The sequence below is a fragment of the Apteryx mantelli genome, chromosome 3, assembly GCF_036417845.1.
Source record: "Apteryx mantelli isolate bAptMan1 chromosome 3, bAptMan1.hap1, whole genome shotgun sequence".
NCBI lineage: Eukaryota > Metazoa > Chordata > Aves > Apterygiformes > Apterygidae > Apteryx > Apteryx mantelli.
Window position 1 is genome coordinate 103,815,876 of NC_089980.1, and position 10,487 is coordinate 103,826,362.

Sequence of the window (10,487 nt, forward strand, 5' to 3'; positions counted from 1 at the left end):
CAACTACCAAAGTTCATTTAAATGCTTATCATCATCACAAGGCTAACTTCTCACAACACAGAAACCTTTCTCCTGCAAGCCTGCCTACGATTTCATATTTGATTTGGTTCTTCTGTATACTGAGGTAGGTTATACTCACACAAATTTTCCTTAAACAAAGGCCTGAAAACAGTTAAATTAAATCTAGTTAGGGGTGGGAAGAGGGAGAGGGGGCTCTGTTGTTTTTAAGTATTTATATCATAGATGTCCTTACCTCATTGTCAGATCAGAAAATACCAGTTATGGCTTTGTTTGCATACAAAAAGTTTTTCATGGCAAAGGTAGGTTATGAATTTAAAATAGAACAACTGATCAAAACAAAACAAAACCACACAGCCCTCATGCAAAGATAATCTTGTCAGTTTAAATTTCTCCATAAAATATGTAGACAAAATGACAGAACTTTTTAGAAGGCTCCTGTCTTACCTGGGTTCTCTCAAAATTATTTGATAATCATCAGTTAAAAAGAAGACTGATGAAAATGAGAGACTGCTAGAGAGAACACATTAAGTCCTAGGAAAACATGAGACAATTAACTTACATTAATTACAACTGACCACAATTTAGCACACTTTCAGATGCCACTCCAAAATCTTTACCTGTCTTGGGGTGAAATGCTCAGACCAAACTGTTATGCCTCTTGGTCTTCTTATGACTGCAGATACAACTGATGTCAGGTCCCTCTAGTTCTTCCCTTCAGCAGTCAGTGACCAGGGATATATCATGATCAGACAACAGTCTTAATAATGTATTTTCAACCATAGAGGAAAGCATGATTTTGAAGTCCAATCTGTGCATGGTAAGGAGGACAACCCCTGATGCTAACCTCACATCCTCAAACAGACAAAATAGCATTTGTGTCTCAGTACGATTCTTCAAGTGTTCCCTTTTAAATCTGTCAGGGTTCTTTTGATCCTCTCAGCTCTCAGGCCTCTTCCTGTCTTGGCACCATCTCTCAACTTTCAAATGCTTGTCAAGAAATAGCTTATCTCAAACTATTCTCTCTCTTCCTGCTAGTTTCCCTCTCCCCTCCTTCTACCTCCTTATTAAGACTAAATCAGCACGATCATGCAGGAAACATGCCAATAACAAAGTATTCTTTGTTTACCCTTTTCCCTCCCACAGGGATTCATAAAGAAACCAAGACTAATAGAAAAAAAAAATCAAAAATAGGCAGCTTTGACCAAAATTGCACAAATTTCCACTGCTACCTGATGCAAACAGTCAATGAACTATGCTATTTTATACATTTTAAAAAGTCATTCAGGAAAATATTTTAGAGATGCTAAGTTCAAGCGTCTGTTCTGAGAAAGTAGCTAGGAATCTCAAGAAAGGGATGGTGCAAGTAGAGGAACTCATATGAATATACATGAGTTCCCAATAGGGAACTCATATGAATTCCCTATTTTTTAGTTAAAAAAATTAAATGAAATTCAGGAAACAATAGAACTACATTCTTTGAGTGGAGAAATAAATTATCCTTCTACAGAGCTCAGTAACTGATCCAGGACCGTAACAGAAGAGTTTGTGATGAAAGCTGCAACAAGCAATTTGAATAAAAGTTTATGAATCACCTAGTATCTTAAAACCACTGATAGGCTGATGACTACATGAAGAAAACTACAACACCACATTAACAGAAATAAAAAAGCCCCCTCACTTCCAACACTTGTAAAAATCTATTTTCAATGTTCCTATTAAAAAAAAAAGATATAAGATTTTAAAAATAAATATATGAAAGAAAAATTGGAAAAGACAGTAAGGATTTAAATTGAAACAGTATAGTCAGTAAGAGTGTATGTTCAAAATATGATCTGTCACTATTGCTTTAGTGTTGAACATGTATACATGTAATTTAGCATGTAACATCTTACAAATATCCTTAGTATCAGATGCCATATCACTGGAAGACTGTATTTTCATTTACAATAGAAAAGACTGTTATAGCCCTCAGAAAAGCAGCTATTTAGTCTACTGCAGTGCAAAAAACATGTTCTGTGGGTGTTGACCTTTTGAGCAAGATATGACTTGTACAGCATGATAACAGACTAGGAAACTTCATGTTTAAGATTCCTCTCCTTAAGTTAGTAGGGAGAAATATCCTTTTCTTCAAATAATATATCGTTTTCTTTAAACAGATGTAGAACTTTAAAGCAAAACAGAAACAGCATATAAAAAAAATTCTGTTTCAGATTACCATCAGGATATCATACAAAACATATTTAAAAAGCATCTTTCCACTAAACAAAGCTTAAAATTTTCTTCTTGTATAAATGAACTAGAAAACACAAAGGAAGATGTTACACTACTTTCAAAAGACCATAATGCATCTCCAAACAGCTGGAAAAAGTCTAAATTTAATTTACAGCATTCTTGAAGTAACTAAACACTCTCTCAAGGTCCATATAATTTGAATTGTGAGGCCTGACAATGACTAATTTCAGATGCCTCCGAAGACGCAAGAATCCTGCAACAGGACCACAATTAAAGATGAAGATCATCACACCACCACTAAACCTTCTATTTCTTCTGCACACTTGTAATTAAATGCTTTACTCCTGCCAACAATTCTGATTCAATACAACTATGATGAACAAGTCCAGTTCTTTTCTGTTCCCTTAGAGCTTCAAAACTTGATACAAGTACTCTAGCCATTGCCACAAGGAGATCAGTTACTGAAATCAACAAAAACTAAGTCTCTGAGAAATAGCTTGATCCCAGCAAAGAATAAACACGGTCAATAAAGCGATGATGCAACATGCACATGCATTCCCACTAAGTGAATACACAGCTCGCAGGTCTATTTTTAGAAAAAAAATAAAAGAGGAGGAGAAAATGGGCCTGGCAGAATGTGCATCAAAAGGCAATCCAACAAATAAGAGAAGGAGAAACTGCACCATCCTTGTAGGATCCACATAAATATTCTTTGCACTACAGCAGAAATGTACACCATGCCGCAGAAGGTCAAATATATATCTAAATGCCTGCTAAAAAGGCTAATTGCATGAACACATAAAAAGCTTTAAACTGATTAGCAAACACTGCAAAAATTATAAACTTATTAGCATTCCATAAAACTATACAGTAAAGATTTATACCGTCTTCCCTATCTTTGTAAAGAGTTCTAGGTAAGAAAAAAGAGAAAAATAAAAGAAGAAATCCCCCTCCAAGCCATCACATCTACTAAAAACAAGTGTTCTTATCATCTTCACATAATATTAAAAGTCAAGGTTATTTTAGGGCCTTCTAAAATCCGTGATCTTTTAAAATCCTTTCCAGCCTTATCATATGGCTCTGAAATTCACTATTTATGCTGTTTATTCCTCCCTGCAACAGGGCTGCCGAAGGCATTTATGTCCCTTTATGGGAAAGGCAAAAAAGGATTGCACAGGTCTAAAAGACTGCAAAAATGCCTTCATTTCACGAGATGTGGTAAGCTGAACTAATAGCTTACAACCACTGAGAAGCATAAACCTCTCATCCTTCTCCCCTTGTTTCTGCTCCTGGCTGAATATTCCTGCTGCCTTCTTTGTATGAGCTCTGAAACTCATTACATCCCTCTGTAGCAGGGAGACGAAGAAGAGAAAGAAGATTGTTTTTCTTATTTTCTGCAGAGTCAGCAGAAGAACTGAATGACATTTGAATTGACATGTGAAAGAGCCCAATGAACATCAGCACTGCTGGGAGGGGAGGGAACAGCAGTGAGAAGATTTCCTCCTTTCGAGGGGGCAGCAAACAATTACATCAGCCCAACTATTCACGAAATTACAACCCTAGAGAATCTTTAAAACTGAAGTTATTAAAATATGTGTTTGCATTTTCATTCCTTAATGCTTTGATCCTTGTCCTGGAAACTCTGCAGCACATAAGCAGAGCTTGTCCTCACCGCAGGAGGTTAACACATACCATTAAAGCTTGAACTAACTGAGTCTTCTAAAACCAGCAGAGAGCTACTACTGTGGGAAGTCTGGCATGCCTATGCACAGCAATCACCCAGTTAAGACGGAAGACACAGCAAAGCAGTCCATCTTTGCAACAAAGGATTGCTAAAAAGATTTCTATTGCTATTATCTCTGCCACTACAGAGTGGGTGTGATGTGCTGCACTTGAATAAATTGGGAATCAACAAAGTTTGGATGTGAACTCGAATCGAGCCTTCACCCTGCCTCAGTCACTGGCCTAGCTCTTGGACCTCCGAGCAGCCCCTGCCATCTCTCTGTTGTCTCTCCTATGAAGTGACAAGCTTTTCAGTGCAGCACTGCCCGATGCTAGTTTCACGAGTGGATCACATCAGAGGACCTGATGACACTCTACCCTTCAATACTCAATTTCTTGTGAAAAACTGTTATTATAGTATCACATTTTAGTCAGATTTCTTTAGCTCCTGGGGACTAAGAATGAATCTGAGATCACCAAAACTCTCTCAAGTGTCATGGTAGCACAGAAAACTAAGAGAACATGACAAACGAGAGAGAATTAATTCTGGACTATAAAAAAAAAATTTCAAGTTGGACTTGCTCAAAATATTAAACATAACAACACTGACACAACTTTAGATAGGCCTGGGCAATCCATAAAATAGTTTAGATTTAATTCAAGAAGCTGCTGTTCCCAATACAGCCACAAACCTACCTGATGTAAGAGAGATTTTTGTGAACCACTGCTTTGTTACATTACCTGCTTCTCATTTTTTCCCAAATTTCAAGTCAGCCTGCTAAACATTGTTAATTGCAAAGAAAACAAATGCAAGATTCTCTCAGACTTCCAACCAAAAACTTTGGGGTGTTTTTTTTTGTTTTGTTTTGAGATGACTAGGTCCTGAAACATGCATGCATAGACATACCTATTCTAGCTCATGATAGTTCAGTTCAGCAGTTCCCAGTTTGGAAATTGCCCCCTTTCTGGCTCCTCTACCTCTGCCAGTCAGAGGCCAGGTTAAAACAACAGCAGCACTGCTTTGGGTAGTACACATGAAAATAAGGTTCAACTTCAGTACCCTCATCCTTCTCTCATTCAATGGAGCAAGGAGAAGCTACCCTGTATCCACCCATTTGCAGAACTAGGGGAAGCATTCAGCTGATGGGAAAAAATTTTTTTGACAGAAATGGTTTACAAGTCACATAAACCCTGGGTACCACCTGCAGGGTAGTAATGGCAGCATAGATACCAAACCACACTAACCAAGAATTTGTTCCTACCATGCTACCAACAGTAGCTGTAAATTAGCTTGCATAACTTGAGCATGCCTACAGGAGCTGCAGTCGACACTGTGACTGTGGGGTAGGCATAGCCTCACTGCAACTCATTCCCTTTTCACTCACTCAGTGGGAAAAATTTAGTGCGCTGCAAGGGCTCCCAAATCATTTTCTGCAAGGCCATGTTAACCGCTCCACTGATCACAACAGGCTTTGCCTTTAAACTCTGACACATACCACAGCTATGGAACAGAACTGAACCTGCTCTTCCCAGCCCCACCACGGACTGGCTCGGTTTTGCATGCCGTTCAACAAAACAAAGTCAGAATTCACTTTGACTAGGTCAATCTTTTTTTAACTCATATTCTAAGATAGTCATTTACTGAAAGGCAGAATTAGCACGTTCTTTTCAATAACATACGTATTATTAAATATTAATAGATACGACTCATTTCCTATATAAATAATTCTACCAGAAATTAAAAGTGCCTAAGCTTGTATGTATTTTTTTCTTGTCATTGAAACCTCAGAGGAAATTGTCAAGACTTCTCATTTAGCTTTGTAAAACTAATTTTATTTGGGGGGGAGGAGTAAGAAATTACCTCATTTACTGACTTCAAGAACTGTGTTTTTCCCATGTGTTCGTTATACTACCATAATGTCTATCAAAAATTCAGAAACATGTATTTTAGATTCAATCACCAGTATTTACAAGAAGAAATACAAGTGTAATATGGTCATTCCAAGTAACAGCAGAACAAAAACCTAAATAGATGGTATGCTATGTTAAAATATTAAGTCACCAAGCAATTTTTATTTGCTCATGCATATTTTAAATAGCAGATTGTAATTGCTTCAAAATGATGGTACCTAAACAAATGTACTCTGCTTACAAAAATCAGATGCATTGCAGACTGACAATTATTTAAAAACATATCAAAACAGAAGACATTATAACATTTGGACAAAGATTATGAAGTCAGGTACAGTATATACACTGTGGTAGAAGACAAATACTTCAGTTTCTATCCTTGATGGGGGATAGATGATACAAGATTACGGTCCACGTTCCTGAAACACAGCATTTTGTTGTTGAATGCATGTTTAAATAGTTTGCCTCAATACTACTTTTAGGCCCAAAAGCTGTAACATCAGGTCACCAAAATCTTCTAGTTCCGTATTACAGAAACTGTGTTTATTTTGAGCACCGAAATGTCTTTTTCCATATATACTTATGATTGATAGAATACAAACAGTATCCAAAGAACTCATCAAGTTCAACTCCCTGCACAAGAAGTTGTTGAACAGTTTTGAGGGAAGTCTTTAATATATCCTTAATACGAGTCCTATTCTACTTTTAAAACCCTTCCCAAAAAGGAGATTCCACAACCTCAGCTTGTTCCAGTTTTTCTCAACAGCATAATAGCTTTTACTAACTGAATCAAACCTTTGGTACAGACTGTTTCCTTCTTATTTGATGCGGTCACTGACAGAATGACAAAGACCACTCCTTATAAAATTTAAGACTGTGGCACCCTCCTGTCCCCACATCTACTCTTACTTCTGCTGAAACTGAGCTTGCTTAGCTTAATCATTCTTTGTAGATCTTGCTTTCTCCAACCCTTTCTCAACCTTGATGACCATATCTGCCAGACTGTGAAGTCTGCATTTATCTTTCTTAAAAGGCAGTACCCAAAACTGAACAAATTTATTCTTAGACTTCATTAATATCAAGAATTGAATGATAAACTTTTACATTACTGCATCCTATTGCTTACTGTGATCCCTCACAACCCTCAGATCCTTTTTCATGGCACTGTTGCCAAGTCAACTTTTTCCATCTGCGTTATGAGATCTCCTTCCTAAGGACAGTATTTTGTACTTGAATACACCCATCCAATTTATCAAAAACTCCTCTCCTCCAAAACAAAGCATCAAAAACAGGACTTGAAACCCCTACTCAGTCTTCTTCAAACTTTGCACATATTCTATTCATCAAAGATATTAATGACAACACCAAATACAAAGGTGTCAGAACCACCCCATAGTACTACTTGAACTATCCTCCCAGTTTGATGATGACACATAATTACTCCTTGAGAACAATCATCCACTAAATAGTTATAGTATCTAGACTTGGTCCCTTTTCCTCGGCTGTTCCCAAATATTTTAGATTAATAAATAATTTTACTAAGAGCAGCCCTACTTAGTCAGATGGCAGATCTGTTGTTTCAAGTACGCTGTCTGCCTGGAATGAGTACAAAAATGGAGTAATACTCTCCTCGTATATTCTCCCAGCTTCCAACAGTTTGCAGCTCAGCAAATTCCTGAGCTAGAAAAGGTGTTCTGTACACAATATGCTTTTGTGAATTTTCCCTCCATGAATTTGTCCTGTTGCTAATCGAGTCCCTCTAAACTTTAAGTATCCACATGCTTCAGAAAGGATTTCCAAAGCTTAACTAACTACACACTGGGTAAAGACCAATCCCTTTTGTCTGTTTTGAAATTGCCAGTTTAATTCTATGCTTCTGTATCTTGTACTGAGAAAATAAAAAAATTCATCCCTCCTCACCTTTGTTGCATCACTCACAATATTATCATGTATCATATTTCTCCTGTCAAAATTTCTAAAACTTCAAAGTTTTCTTCAGACCAGTGTTATTAAATATCAAGAGAATATGAAGTATTCACAAGCCCCTTTTGTGACCTTGCAGGCCAGGTACAAGAAACCGCTACTTTACCTGGCTTATGTGACTGAACATCAAAACAAAGATGCATAGCGATCCTGGATTCTGAAGGATACAGTATTTAGTGTAGATTATACATGAAAGCCCACTCAAGTCAGAGTACGGGGCTGGGGGATTAGTTTATTACAATTGTACATATTCACAATTTCTGCACACTAATTCTGTCATGTTTTCTAATTCAGATAGCTTTTAAGCCTTGCAGCAGTCTTTAACTACCGTTATATTCATTCTGTTGGCTTTATAGTTCCAGAAAGGCATAACTGTACTTTCACTAAATAGATTAATTTATACACATTTTAAAAAAATCTACTAAAATAGTCAAGCTAAATTTTAATTTCTGTTTTATTAAAATCAGTGCAAAGGTTTCTACCTTCTGCTATGCCACTTAGTTTTCATATTTACTCTCCCACCTCTAACAATGAACTTGCTCTTTTCTTTGCAGTTATTTTATAAAATGTACACAATTATCTTGCACATTAGCACTGTTTTACAATGATATTTAAACAAATATTGCAAGAAGGCATTTGTTTGTACTTTCAGACTTTCACTAGGATAACTTAAATCATTTTTACTGTTACCAGATTTTTTTCCTAGCATTCTTCTCTATTGAAAAAATAAACTGCAGATCACATTTAATTTCAGAGTTTGTTTCTCTCTATTCTCTGTTAATTTGTCACACTTGTAACAAAAGGAAAACTTAACTATGCTGTCAACCTTTGTACTCTGATGACTGCTAACCAAGTTCATAGGCCATTTTACAGCCTAATAACGTCAACTGAACCGTAAGAAATTAGCTCACTTCAAAGAAAGTTCTTTTCCTTCCAATAGCAAGACAGGACACTAATTTTGATGTCATGACATACTACTTCCCTCCACTCTTGTTTAAAAAAAAAAAAAAAAAGCTGACACAGTCAGCAATATTTAAGTGAAATAACAGGTAATAACCATCCATTTGTGCAATCTGTAATCTATTAATTTAGCTATTTTAACTTTATGGGTCTCTTGATGGCATTGGGATTTACTAGCTAGGAATCTGACTAGCAAGTACCAGGCAAGCATCCACAAAAAATATGATACATTATAAATTGTATCCAAGTGATGGCAGATTAAGGGGAAGAATATTTTTATTTAAGATTTCCTATTCAGTAATAAACATAATTAACAGAAATTGAAAAACAGCTTTTGGTAGTATATCATGCTTATGCACATTGATTTCCAAATTTGCTTCAACAGAAGATGTGTTTTAATTATAGTTCAAGTCATACTCTGGAGTATGTCAATGCCGTAAAAAAATTCATTTTCCTTGCAAGGACAAAGCAATGTTTTTGAATTGAGAGGAATTAAAATGAAACCCAGTATAATTTAGCATGTATGGCATTTTACAGGAGATGATGCTAAAGGAACAAGAAAAAGTCCAATGACATTTCATGAGGTAAAGGAAAAGCACTGTAATCTATGATTGTATCTAATAAGGAAGGTCTGGCTATGCTAAAAACCATCCTGATAAGAACTTAAAGGGAAACCTCAGGAATGCTCCCAGGAAGACTCTTCCTGATTCCACATATACATTTAAAAGCTTTCACTTGAAGCTACTGGCTCTAGGCAAGCTTTCAGACCACAGGACCAGTATCTGACTGCTTGGGACGCATCCTCTGCCCTTGTGTTTCTTCTCCCACGTTAATGGTAATATGTTTATTTAATTAAAGAGATGCGTAAGGTGAGATCTACTGAATGCAACTGAAGCTTCTGTTCTCAACGTTTAATGTTTCAAACTCTAATCCTCTCCACTGAAGTATTCACCTTCTGTTTTAGGCTTGCTAAACTTTTAAAGAACTAACTACTGCGTATTATTACAATGCCTACGTTTAATACCACAGGGCACCTACGCTCGCAGCGGCGCTCCGGGAAGCCCCCGCTTCCCCCCACCCCTTTGGGAAGCACGTTACAGACGCAGAGTTACCAGACCCTCCCGGCCGGCGCTGGCGGGCAGCCCGCGGGCACCCCCCGGGCAGCGGCTCCCGACGCCCGCAGCAGCCGCCCGCACCTGCCGCGGCGGCCCGCAGCGCGGCCAGGAGGTGCCGGGGGGGGGGGGGGGGGACGGAGGGCACCGCCCGCCCGCCCGCCGAGCACGGCAGGGGCAGGACGCAGCGGGGAAGGGTGAAGGGCAATAACCCGCCGCCGTGGGGCCCGGCCGGGTGACGCCGCACCCCCCCTCCCCCTCCGTCGCGGCACGGCCCGGCACCGAGTTACCTGCTGTGGCGGCGGCGCTACGCGCTCCGCGCCCGGCTGGCTCCGCTGCCGCGCTGCTCTGCGCCGCCCCCCGGCGCGGCCCGGCGAGCCGCCCGGGACGTCAGCGCCGCGGGGGCCGGCCGGGGGCGGAGACTGCGCGGCGAGGGCAGCCACCGCGGCGGGGGGAGGGGGCGGCGGTAGGGGAAGCGCGGCTCGGGCCGGCCGGCGCTGCCACTCCGGGAGACCCTGCCCGCCCCCCAGCCTGCGCTGCCCGTCC

At 39.2% G+C, this 10,487-nt stretch overlaps 1 protein-coding gene across 1 annotated transcript in view; it reads right to left on the reverse strand.

The window, feature by feature from the left end:
* MYO6 (myosin VI) overlaps positions 1-10,267 on the reverse strand; it is a 130,562-nt gene extending 120,295 nt beyond the window's left edge. The window contains exon 1 of the mRNA XM_067294094.1: positions 10,232-10,267. The gene's annotated coding sequence lies outside the window, so the exon portion shown is untranslated. The remainder of the gene's footprint in view (positions 1-10,231) is intronic.
* Positions 10,268-10,487: the final 220 nt, after the last annotated feature.